The sequence below is a fragment of the Pithys albifrons genome, chromosome 15, assembly GCF_047495875.1.
Source record: "Pithys albifrons albifrons isolate INPA30051 chromosome 15, PitAlb_v1, whole genome shotgun sequence".
Lineage (NCBI taxonomy): Eukaryota > Metazoa > Chordata > Aves > Passeriformes > Thamnophilidae > Pithys > Pithys albifrons.
In genome coordinates this window covers 17,664,328-17,676,888 of record NC_092472.1, presented here as the reverse complement: position 1 = coordinate 17,676,888, position 12,561 = coordinate 17,664,328, and positions in this window count along the sequence as shown.

Below are 12,561 nucleotides of genomic sequence, written 5' to 3'. Positions count from 1 at the left end.
CATACCTGGCCCTTTTCCACCTGCTGTTTGTCCCAGAGTGTGATAACGGGAAAAGGGATGTTTGGGCACTACAGACCCACCTTGGCACAGTCCCTTTGGTTGTGTCCTCTCACCTCAGCTGCATTTTTCAGATGCATCATGAGCTGCAGCCACTGGGAACACTTCCTAGAGATTCCTATATAATTCCTCTGGGCTTAATTCTTATTAATTTGAGTATATGACTATATAAAGGATATTTTAACTGCAATATTGATTATTATGTTCTGCAGGCACAAATAATCATGAGGATACAGCAAAAACACACTTTCTATATGACAATGATCTTTCTTTCATAGAATAATTTGGTTTGGCTAAAGCTTAGCAGGGAGCAGAGGTTGGGAGCAAGGAAAGGAGGAAAGAAAATCCTGGTTCATCCCTTGCCCAGCCACAGTCAGAGCTGAATTTGGCTGTTTTCTGGCAGAAATGAGTGGTAAGGATAGTTTAGAAGGAGGGGAAAGGAGTGGCTGTTCAGATTTTATCGGGAAGGTTTTCCCAGGCTCAAAAGAAAACTGGGCAGAATGTGAGTCTGTGCTTTGGGAAGGAGCTGACAGATGGATTGGAGAGGCTGGTGGGGCAAAGGTTGTGGGCTGGCTGTGTGGTAGGTGGGTTATTGGTTCAGCCAGGTAAGAGGAGATGTGGAAAGGTAATAGGAATAAAGAGGAGAAGGCAAGAAGCTTGTAAATTATGTAAAGGAAGGGCTGGAGTGAGTGATGTGGTCTTGAGGGCAGCAGCTAAAACTGAAGATGGCAAAAGCTGATGTAAGAAGAGGGAGGCTTGGTGGAGATAATTTAAAAAATGTTTGAGAGATGATAAAAAGAGAAACTTTGAGACATGGCTCCAAAGAAATCCAGCCTGGTATCACCTGAGTGAGAAGGAAAACTCTGAGAAAACTCTGTCTTGTGGTGGCTTGTCCTTTCTAACTCTGGCCATCACTCAAATGAAAAAATGGCAGTGGTCTGTGGAGAAAAGGAAAAGAATTGACAAATACATTCTTTCTTATATTTTTCCAAAGCACCAGAGCAGTTTGCCCATTCCTGGGAACAGATGCAACCCAGCAACGTTTCCCTTAATGTCAGAAAACAGGATAATGCTTTGAGGAGTCTTTCAAAGAAGGCAATTATGTATTTGTCCTGTCAAATGCAGAAATAATCAGCTTTTTCTTTCTCTTACCCTAAATATTTACATCTAGAAATGTTAAGCAGGTTTGTTTTCCTTCCTTAGTTTGCTTGGTTGGAAGAAAATTTGTATTGATTTTTTTGTTTGTTTGTTCATGATGGAGTACAAATTCAGGATGTAGAACAGTTGGAAATGGATTGGAGGATTTATCAGTTACACTTGGAAGGCACCATATCCCAGCATGGTGTGATGGGAAGAAGGGATGAAATCCTGGATCCAGCAGCATCAGTAGCAATAGCAATACTTCTTTCAGTTTTCATTACCTTTATTAAATTGAAATAACAGAATAGTTCGTGTTCTTTCGAGGGCAAACAACGATTTCTCCAAAACAAGTGATGACTTTGTGACTCTCTTTGAATTGGAAGACACTTTGCTCTATTTGGGTTCTCAGCCACACCAGCAGCAATTGTGTTTCCCTCTGGAGAAACCTTCAGCCCAGCTTTGGCTTGGCTTTGCTGAGGTTTCCATGGGGAGATGGGCTGGGCTGGGGAGGGGCTCAGGTCTCTGTGCTGGGGAGGGGCTGGGTCACAGCTGAGCTGCCCTTGCAGGGGAGGGAGCAGCTCTGAGTGCCTGAGGCATCTCCTGAGGGCTGTGCCACAGGGAGCTGTGCTGCCAGGAGCTCTGCTGAGGTTCGGCAGTCTCTGTGTACCTGCCCCCCATGCTGTGACAGCCACCCTTTCCTCTCAGGCTGCAGGGGGAGTGAGGATGAAGGTGAGGTGATGCAGCCCCAGACTCTGGTACCCAGCAAAAGACGCAGCTCCTGATGCTCTGAGGTGGCAAAGGAACCTGCAGATCTGCAGGAGGGCTGAAATGTGGCCCCACACGAGCCCTGTGGCTGTCCTTGGTCTCAGGTGGCACACACAGGTGGGTGGGCATCTCCAGCAGCCTCAGTTCCAGCTCCTCACTCTGCTCTCCCAACCACGGGAGCCCATTTGCATAAGGAGCAACTCGTGAGTAATACCTGGCTCTGCAGACAGCAAATCCTGCAAGTATTTTGTGGTAAACCTCGGGCAGGGAGGCTGCACTTTGCTCTGAAAGCAGGGGCTGAAAAGCCTCTGTGGCAAGGGCTGAGCCCAATCCCCTGCACCGGCAACTGTTCATTATCACAACAAGTGATCTCCCACACTCAGTGCCCTCCCTGCACCGGAGGAGCAGCTCGGGAGGAGCAGCACCCGCTGCAGCCCCACAGCCTTCGGCTCAGTGTCCCAGTCGGACTGCAACAACATCGCTGCTAATTGCAACACGAGTGGATTTAAGGGATTTACCCGTTTCGGTTGCTGGTTCAAGTGGGTTCAGGGTGGCACACAGTGAAAATAAGGACCTGAAAGGGCTGTGTTTGCCCAGTTCCTCAGCTCCAGGTGTGCGGTGGCAGAGCTGAGCCAAAGAATTAACCAGATTTCACCTCTCCTATCTGTCTGCAGATAAGAGCCAGCAGTGGATATTGCTGATAGACTGAGCCTGGGTGCTGAGTTACTCCTGGCTTTGACCTTGGCCACTTCCACCACCAGAGCAAAACTTTGTGTGCTTCTGTTTGCTCACATGGAGATAAGGACACTGGTCTCTGGATTAAAAGTGTCATTAAGGCGGCACATTATGATTATAATTACTATTTTACAAGCTGAACAGCCTGCAGGAGCTGGCAGTGCTGCTGCTGAGCCTCCTCAAGGAGTGTGTGCCTTTGCAAAAGGGTAGAGGAAACTGGATGGGAGGATTTTCTCCTACATAAGCTGAGGAAACGGATTATCTGTGAAACAGCCAACAGTTTTTATTTACTGTGAAAATCTGAGTCTCTCTCTCAATTTCCCATCAAGATAAAATGCAGGCATTTGGTTAAAATGGCAACTTAATGCTCCAGAGGTTTAATTACCACCACTCTATAATCAAAATCAACACAGAGTGCAGGCTGCAGCTCCCAACTCCACCAAGAAATGCAGCTCCCCACAAAGCAGTCAATAAAAAGAAGATATATAGTATGTGCTTGGATTTTGTGGTCCTTCCCACAGCTGAACTTGCAAATCTGCTATTGCTAATGGTTTTCTTTCAAACCTCAGGTTCTCCCTTAGCTTTTATGGAACTCCAGAGCTCCTTATTTCTACATTTTAGCTTTGTGTATAATGCCTACATACATGGCACTGAATTAAAGGAGTTCCCAGTGCTGGGAGCTAAATCTCCCATTTTTGTCAACAGAAAGCACTGAGTTAGTCTCAACAGTGGTGATTATTGAAACTTTGCAAAGGCCTTGGCTGGAAAAAGTGTGCAGAAGGCAGGTCTGTTTGCTGGGCTGTGGCTGGTGTGATCTCTGGGGGGACCTGCATGGATCAAATGATTGATCCTCCTCCACTGCAGTTCCTGGTGCTTTTCTTCAAAGACTTCAGGACTTGTTAGATCACTGGACCAGCCTGGGTTTTCCTTGCTTTCCCTCTGCAACTTAAGATTTCTTTTCTCCAGTGCATTTTCTGAATGAGGTCATTGAGCTGCCCCAGCTGTTGATCCCTGTGGAAATTGCCCATGCTCTGTATTTCACCCATTCCTTTGCAAGTTGGGGGTTTAGTGAGCAAAGCCTTGACCTGCCTTGCAGCTCCAAGGCAGCTCTAAAGCCCAGGCACTGTTAGCAATGCAGTGCTCTGCCTTCTGCAGGGCTTGAGCCCTGGCTTTGCATCCTGGGGTGCTCCAGATGCTGCTGTGGCAACCACAGAAGCTGCTCTCAAAAAACCCCAACCCCTTTGTTATGGTTTCTGCTCTATCTAAGCAAGGGTTAATTTTCCTTCTCATCATCAGCCCCCCATAAAAAGTAGCACATTTTGTGTCCTGCCCCTACTGACTTGTAGAAATAAGAGATACCCTGTTAGCAATCCTTGTCCAAACACAGTGTTGGCCTGGTTAGTGCCAGCACTTTCCATCCAGGACTAGTATTTGTTTTTCCATGCTCTTAATCTTAGAAATTGAATCGAGTCTGATAAAAGTGACTTCCTGAATATTGCATAACAGTTTACGTCTGTCAGGAGGGAAGACAAACAGACCTGACCTTGAACTTGGAAAGTTTCCTCCCAGCAGGTAAGAGCTTCCAAAAGTCTGTGCTGGGGCTCCTCCTCTCCTTGCTATCCCAGGACAATGGTGAGGCTTCCCTGGCCCCATCTTCTCTGCAAAAAAAAAGCTTTGGAAAATGCTTTGGATCCTCCTCTGGGACCTGAGAATCCCCCGGAAAGAGCTGCAGTAGGAAAGCAGCTTCGTGTTCTTGCTCTGAAAAGGAGGCAGAGGAGAAATCCTGTCCATATCTGGCAGGGTTTGGCCTCCAGGGATTAATTAAAGGCTTTTTCAGTTTTTCTTTCAAACCTCACAACATCCATCCCCACCTCACTGAATAGGGAAAAGGGAGAGGCATTTTCTCTGGTGAAGCACCAGCCTGTTTCAATTTTCAGTTTTACATTGCAGTACTACACATTTCCTAAGGGAATACCACAGGAAGGGCAAACTTTGGCTTCCCACTATTGGAGCATTACATCATTAATGGGAGCTGGAAATCTGAGCAGTGGGCAAAACAAATTCCTTAATCATTTTTGGTGCTTTCCTTGGTGCTTCTGCCCCTCTTCCTTGCCCATGGGTGAAGCAGGAGGTGTTGGCAGAGCCCCTGTGGGAGGGGGCCCAGTGGACCAGGAGTGGGTGGTGATGCTGCAGGAGCAGGGAGGTGTCCTGCACCCTCTGGGCTCCCTGTGAAACTCGTGGGGTGTTTTTGCACAGGTTTCCCAGCACCAGAAAAGCACAGGGCTTGGGAGACTCTGGTTTTTGGGCAGCACCCTGCAGAAGTAGCACAGCACCCAGCTCGAGTGTGTGTGTGGTGCCCTGCAGACCCCCCAGCTGGGCCCTGACTGCAGAGTTTGTTTTCTGACCCCATTACCTATTCCAGTTTGGATTTCAGCTGCTTAGGCTTGATTATTTTAAACCCCTCTATCTGATTATCAGCAGCCCAGCCAGGCCAGATCTGAAGCTTCCTGGGAGATCCCCAGCAGTGCTGCAGAAGGATAATTTGCCTCTCATTCATGCCTCTGGGGAGTTTGGTCAGCTGAGGGAGGGGGAAGCCATGGAGATATTCCAAAGGAGGGTCAGGCAGCTCCTCCCGTACTCCCCGTGCTGCAGCCTCACAAATACCCAACTTTGCTGCGGGATGGAGTTGCCATGGGCTTGTGGGAAAATGTGTCCTGGCAAACACCCCCGGGAGGTGTCAGTGATGGGCACACACGGCCCCACACTGGCACGGAGGATGCTCCTGGCAGCAGAGCAGCACAGGGACACGCTGGCATGGCAGGATGCTGCAGGCTGGTACCCAGACCGGGCATCTCCTGCAACCTCACAGAGCTGCCTTGCTCTTGCTTTTCGGTTTTTCTATTGTTATCCCAAAGCTGCCTTCCTCCTCCTCCCCCCCGCGGGATGAAGAAGCCTCCAGCTGGCCTAGGAGGCTTATCAGCTCTGTCTGGCTGGGTGTTAACAGTTTATTTGCATAAGTACCTGTCCCCGTCATATGCCGCTTGCCTTTGTGACTCACTGGAGTTGTTTGTTTTTCCTCCAGCAGCCAGGCTTGCGGCTGCTGCTCCCCGAGGTATGCCAGGGCAGATGCCACCAGCCCCGGGCACTGCGGGATGCCTGGCACACTCCCTGGCTCACCCGCTCCTCCTGCCCTGCGGGACCAGCTTGGAAATTAAATGTGTAACTGCTCGGGTCGTGATTTCTCCTGGCTGTCAAGATAAAATTAAACCGACCCCCTCCTTTTCCTTTCACACCCCGCCGGCCGTCCCTGGTGGGGCAGAGCAAGGTTTCCCCTGGGACTGCCCCCCAACTCCTGCTGCAGGGAAGGGGGGGGGCTGTGAGTCGAGGGCTCTGTGATGGGCACCTCTCCTCCCTGCTGTTGGCATTTATGGACTCACAGAATGTCCTGAGTTGGAAGGGACCCACGTGGATCATTGAATCCAATTCCTGGCACTGCACAGGGCAACTCCAGGAATCCCACCATGTGCCTGAGAGTGTTTTCCAAATGCTTCTTGATCTCTGTCAGGCTTGGTGCTGTGACTGCTTCCCTGGGGAGCATCTTCCAGTGTCCAACCACCATCTGGGAGAAGAACCTTTTCCTAATATCTTTATTTTAAGGAGCTGAGATCCTTAGAGCCTTTTCTGAAGTCAGGACTTGGCTCCAAAGGCAGAGGCAGCAGGAGCTGCCAGGCCAACTCTGCTGGCTGTGCTGAAGGAACCCTGGAGCAGCTCTGCTCCAGGAGCTGCTCCATGACCGCAGAGTCACCTCCCCAGGTAGGAGCTGAGCGATCCTGTTTCTGCTCATTAGCCCTGAAAGGTTTTTCCATCCATAGTAAGAAAGTCATTAATGTTAAACTTCCGCTGCCAGGTATGATTGATTTGAAGATTATAACCACTCCAAGGGGGGTATGTGTTGCATGTACAATGTGCTGAAGTCCTGGCATGCAGGAATTGTTGCTCTGAGGGTTACTTGTCATCTGTGGAGCTCAACAGAGAAGGGCTCAGACAAACGTGGGGCTGCTCAGCAGCCTGGCAGGGCCAGTGCAGAGTGCCAGTTTCAAAGGGCAAAGGTAAATTGCTGATACATCCCCTGCAGAAGGGCTGTAATCTATGCTGTGATTTAACAAGTCTCCATGCTCTTGGTGCTGTGGTATTTTACTAACATGGTGCCCATCCTGAGGTCTTTGGTGCTCACAGGAGGGCAATGGTCAGTGTGGGGTCTCCCCTGCAAGGAGCTGCCAGGACTGAAGTATTTTCTTCTGAATGTGGCCCAGAAACCTGGGAGTTGTTGTGTGGTGTGTTCTGCTGGTGTGTTCTGCTTTCCCTCCATGGCTGATGAGCCAGTGGATCAGCTGTCCAGCCAGCCCAGCCACTTCTGGTACGTAAGAGTTATTTTAGACACGTGTTTCTGGTGTTCATCACATCATTCATCATATAAAGTGCCCTTGACAATGTGCCAGGTGTGCATTGCTCCTCTGACTGGGAGGATGGATGGATGGATGGATGGATGGATGGATGGATGGATGGATGGATGGATGGATGGATGGATGGATGGATGGAGAGATGGATGGATGGATGGATGGATGGATGGATGGATGGATGGATGGATGGATGAAGCCTGATGAGAAGAGCAAAGATATGTCTCAGCTCAGCACATCCAGCCTCAGCTCTGACTGTGTGATGTTACAGGGCAGGCTGAAGTGTGAGAGAGAGGTGAGTGTGGAAAGGCAGATAACCAGCAGAGTACTCTGAGTGTAATCATTGAAGAGGACCAGGGGACTTGGTTTGTCCAACAAACAATGCAGAGAGAGAAAACATAGGGAGAAAGAAGCAAACAATACACTGTATGAACCATCCAAGAAGTGACCTAAGGAACAGAACCCCAGAAGGATAAATTCATGAAGCCAGGAGAGGAAGAGAGGAACCTCATTACAAATATTGTGTGAAGTTGTGTATCTCAACAAATCCCTGACTTTTCATCTTTATCCCTTTTCCTCAAATGCAATAGCAGCTGACTTGTCCTTCTGGCTACCCTTAGGTCTTTCTGAGCCACTGTTGCCCACCCCACGTGCCTCCCTCCCTGGGGCTGCATCCAGGCTGGGTTTGCTGCCTGGGAACGCTGCTCAGGCGATGGAGTGTCCGTGTCAGTCCAACTCTGGTTAAAACTAACCCTGTAAGCAAACCCTCATCATTTTATTTATGACTTTTGGATGAGATAATGGTTTTCCACTTTGAAAAGAAAGCTTGCTACTTCAACATTTATTTTCTATAAATGCCTTGGCATTTATATTGCAACAGGAGACTATTCAGTGACATTATCTGATAAATATCGTGTTATACAGCTGCAATTTACAATGCATATATTTTTAACGGTGCTTCTAAGCTAAATTAAATGCTTCTAAAATATGGTACTTATGGAAAACAAATGTCTGTTCTAGCAATTTTGTTTTTCAGGGTGCGCTATTTTTTTAAAACCAGATACCATCTTTATCCTGTCAGGCAGTAAATTATGCACTTGCACTTTCATAAACTCTCCCCTTGGGAACTTAGTCAATGAAATGGAAATGTCTTTTTCACACCCTCCAACTCCAGAGAAATACAGGGAAATAGCCAAGCTGGTTATAAACTGAATCCATAGAAAATGTGGATTAATGCAGTCCCGGTGCATGTTTTGTTTAGCACATATACCGTTCACTCAAATGGCGCATTGAGTTGGGACTGGGGTCATTAATGCCTCTTTTTTTTAATTGGGAGAGTGATTGTTCTGTGGTGGGATCTGCAGTAGGAAGACACCCCCTGGCACTGGACTGTTGACCCCCTCCCCAGCCAGGACACCTGTGGGAGGAGGAAAGCTCTGCTGGCCTGCTCAGGGCAGTAAAACACAGTGGCTTTTGCATCTTGGTGGATCTTTCCTGGGTTGTGGGGTGGGAATGGGCAGGATGAGGGTTTAGAGTGGCCTGTCCTGCCTTTGGGATACCCTTTCCTGGGGAATAGCAGAGTTACTGAGGCAGCTGGACTGGATGGTCCTTGTAGGTCCCTTCCAACTAAACTATTATTCTAAACCTCCTTCTGTTTTCATCCTCCATCACCCACAGCTGCAGATTTGCCTGTAGCAGCCAAATGCCTCCACATGAAACTCCACGTGGTCCCAGGAGCTGTGTGATTCCCTCACTCCACTGGATGTGGGAAGTGTGAAATGCCAACAAAAAGGAGGCGAAGGGATGGAAGTGGGGAAGGGGAGTCTGCTGTGATGCCCTCCCAAACCAGGAGGAGCTGCAGCAGGTCTCCTCTCACAGGAGAGGCACTGAAGCTCTTCACTTGACTACTGATGGCCCTTATTTCCCCAAATCCAAACTCAAGGATGCTTTGAAAGCCCCAGTTCTGGGGACTGCATGAAGCATGGGATGTATTAAATGCACTTGGCAATGGAAGCAAACTCCGGGAAAACAGGAAAAACGACAACAAAAAAAAGGAATCTTGAAATTTGGCAGAAAAAATGCAGTGCACAAACCCCACAGGAATGTGAGCATCTTTGCACAAAGCCACTTATGGATGCATTCCTTAAAGGTAATCCCTTCAGACAGAGTGAAGCTGCCATTTCTTTGAAAGATATTAAAGCAGCTGTTGCTAAACACAGAGAATTTCTGAGCTCTCTGTCAAGGGATGGACATTTGTAATGCTATATCTACTATTTTTTTATTTACAGTTGGATACCAAATTTCCAGCTACTGAAGGTAATTGAGACTGCAAACAAAATCTCACTATCCACTGATCTGCCAAATCAAATTTTTTCTCCTGTAAGTATAGTGTTTTTCCTTAGCTTCAGAGAGGAAAAGAATTATGCAGAATGAATGAGAAAGAAAAGGGATTACTTTATATAATGACCATAGCAGCCATCTCTCCCTTGATCTGTCTGTTGGAGTTTATTCTCAGAGATGGGAATGATTATTATTGTAATTTAGAACAGAGCTTGCTCTCTTTCCTTCTGCATCTGCTTACTACTCTCCAAATTAACACATATTCAAATAAAACTAAATATCCTGATTATAGCTGGGATATTGAATGACCCCAGCTGGGATGTGGGCACAGCAAGATTTCCATCATCTCTGTGTTCCCCTCATGGAATGGCTCTGCACTGCTCTGCTCTGCTCCTTGGTAGGAACTGAAGCAGCCACGAGGCTCTTTGGGTGACCTATGGCTACCAGAGGCCTCAGGAGAAGGTATCTAAGGCAGCAAATCAGCACTACGTGTCTCCTGTGCTGTTTTCAAGCTGTGTGATGCTTCTGAGGATCTCTAGGAGCTCTCTGTTACCACAGCAGCTCGATGGTGGTGCTCCAGTCCAGCATCCAGGTTGGTGGGTGTCCCAGCAGGAATGGGCTGAGGGAGCTGAGCCTCCCTCATGGTTCTCACTCGTTAATGCCAGAAATTAGATTGTTTCTAAAGGTCTTCAAAATGATATTGGATTTTTTGCTATATTTGGGTACTACTTGCACCCCCATGGACCTGTCCCATCTGTGTGTCTGGTGCTCATGTACTACAGCAATCAAATTTGATGCCAACAAGGCACCTGGATTTTCCTCTTCCTCTCCCTTGTCTGCACCAGGATCTTCCCAGGTCTCAGCTCTTAGTGAGAAGTTTTATTAAACCAAAGTGTTGAGAGATGAACTAATTTATACACTTGTTCTCCTGAAGCTTCTTTAACACTTTAGTACTTGTGGCTCCAGGGTGAGCAACTTCACCCCAAAATCAAGGCACTCACAGCCAATCACTCCAGTGTGGGGAACCAACAGCTCTGCAGCATTTGGGGGGACTCCTGGTTAGTGATGGGATTTAACTCCACAGAACTCCTACGAAACTCACGAAGACTCCGTCCTTCACTTCAAAACATCTGTTAATTCTGCCCGTGTGCTCATCATGGAAAGGCTGCCTTTATTTTTCCTTTCAGGTTTGCAAAAATAAGCACCGGTGAATGAAGATGAAAGGGAAATGTTGCTGGTTTCTTCCCTGGAGATTGTATTTCTTACTTGTTGCATAACTGCTTATTTTAGCATCAATCAGCCGAGCCTTTGTTGTGCAGACAATTCTGTCCTTTTAGAGGATTTGTGCTGTATTGTTTCTTCCAAAATGCTTTTTTGGGGGGTTGTTATTAGATTTATTTCTTCTCTTAGCAAATGCCAATTGACAATACTCTGTCAGAGCTCTTCATAAGTGTTACATAAATGTCATGCTATGTAAACTGAGGGTTGTATATATCATACACATGGCCTTTCTGGAGAGCCACCCCTCAGGTGCCACCTGAGTGTGTGTGTCATGCTGAAGAATTTGTACACAAGTTGTGTTTAAGTGTGCATATGTGGCAGCCAAAAATCTGTTATGGAAAGTACTCAAAATGCAGAAGTGACTGAACTCTTCTTGTCAGTGTAACTTCATCACCCCTTTCCCTCGAAGCAGAACAAGACTTTAATGGAATGTTCAGATACTCCTTTCCTTCTGCATCGCTGTGTGTGCAGTGAGATGGGCAGAGGGGCTCAGTGATGCCCATTGTTCAGCACATGAGCCTGGGCAGAGCACCTTATTCAGCACATTATTCACATGTCTGACCACTTTTGGATTTCACAGCGATAGAAAACACAGCTCAAATACTTCCCTGTGCAAATTTCAAAGCAGAGCAAGGGGCTGATGTTCTGGATGGCCAAAACGCACTGAGGTTCCATCTGGGCATGTGGTGGACCTGCCATGTCGTGCTGTGACCTTCCTGAGAGATGTTGTCCAGAAACCCTGGAGAACTGGCCTCAAAGGGTAGTAAGGCTGCAGTGTGCTGCTCAGGACCACAGCAGGGACCTGCAGGTTCCTCAAAAGACAGAATTATTAATTTCCTCGTGGCTCTTTCTACAGCACTTTCCACCACACTGCCTCAGTGCTTGCACCTTCATTAATCCTCCCCAAACTCCTGTTTGGAAGATGGGTCAGGGTGACACATGAATGGATTAAGGTCAGTTCTGACTAATTCAGGGTCCTCCATCTGAAAAGCATAATGTCTGCTTTTTCAGAGCATTCAACACGATACAGCACTTCATACATGCAAGCACAGCACCCACCGCTTCCAGCTGCAGGAAGATGGATGTCAGCAATTCAGGCTAAAGGTTTCCAGCCCCGCACCCGCGGTGTGGGTAATACAGCCATCAGCAGCCCAAAGTTTGTGTTAATGACTTTGTTAGCATTATAGAGCCTCTGGCAAGGGCACGGACAGAATCTGCTTCCTTGGGAGGGTTTCATCCTGTTGTCACAGTCTCGCTGAGTCTCGCAGCCCTTGCATCGCTCCTGGGGCAGTTCCGCAGGTGAGGACCTGGCCAAAATTTGTTTCTTTTTTGACCTACACAGCAGGTCCACGGGGCGTAAGTGTTGCAGGGAAATCAGATTGGAACAGTGTAACTAAGAACTGTGTTGGAATATGCTTGCCCAAGAAAATCTCCGTTAATTGGTGTGGAATGCCTCGCTTTGGACATTTCTGATGTTCTGGCCAGGTAACAACACAGTGCTCTTCACAATATCCCCTGTGCACGTAGATGAGGTGGGATGCACAGGTGAACTCCTGGCAGGGAATGCCTCTGGATGCTGGAGCAGCAGGGGCAGCACCCACTGAGGTCCCTGGGGCTGTCGGGGACTGACAGACAGGGGCTGTGCTGCTGTATCCCAGGGCTCTTGTACTCCCAGCAAAGGCTTTTTAACCAGGGCGCGATGTTTCCTGTTCCCTGGGGGTCTGTTGAGGGCTCTGAGCACCTGGGGCAGCAGGTGCCCCAAAAGAAGCATCCTCGGAGATTTCAG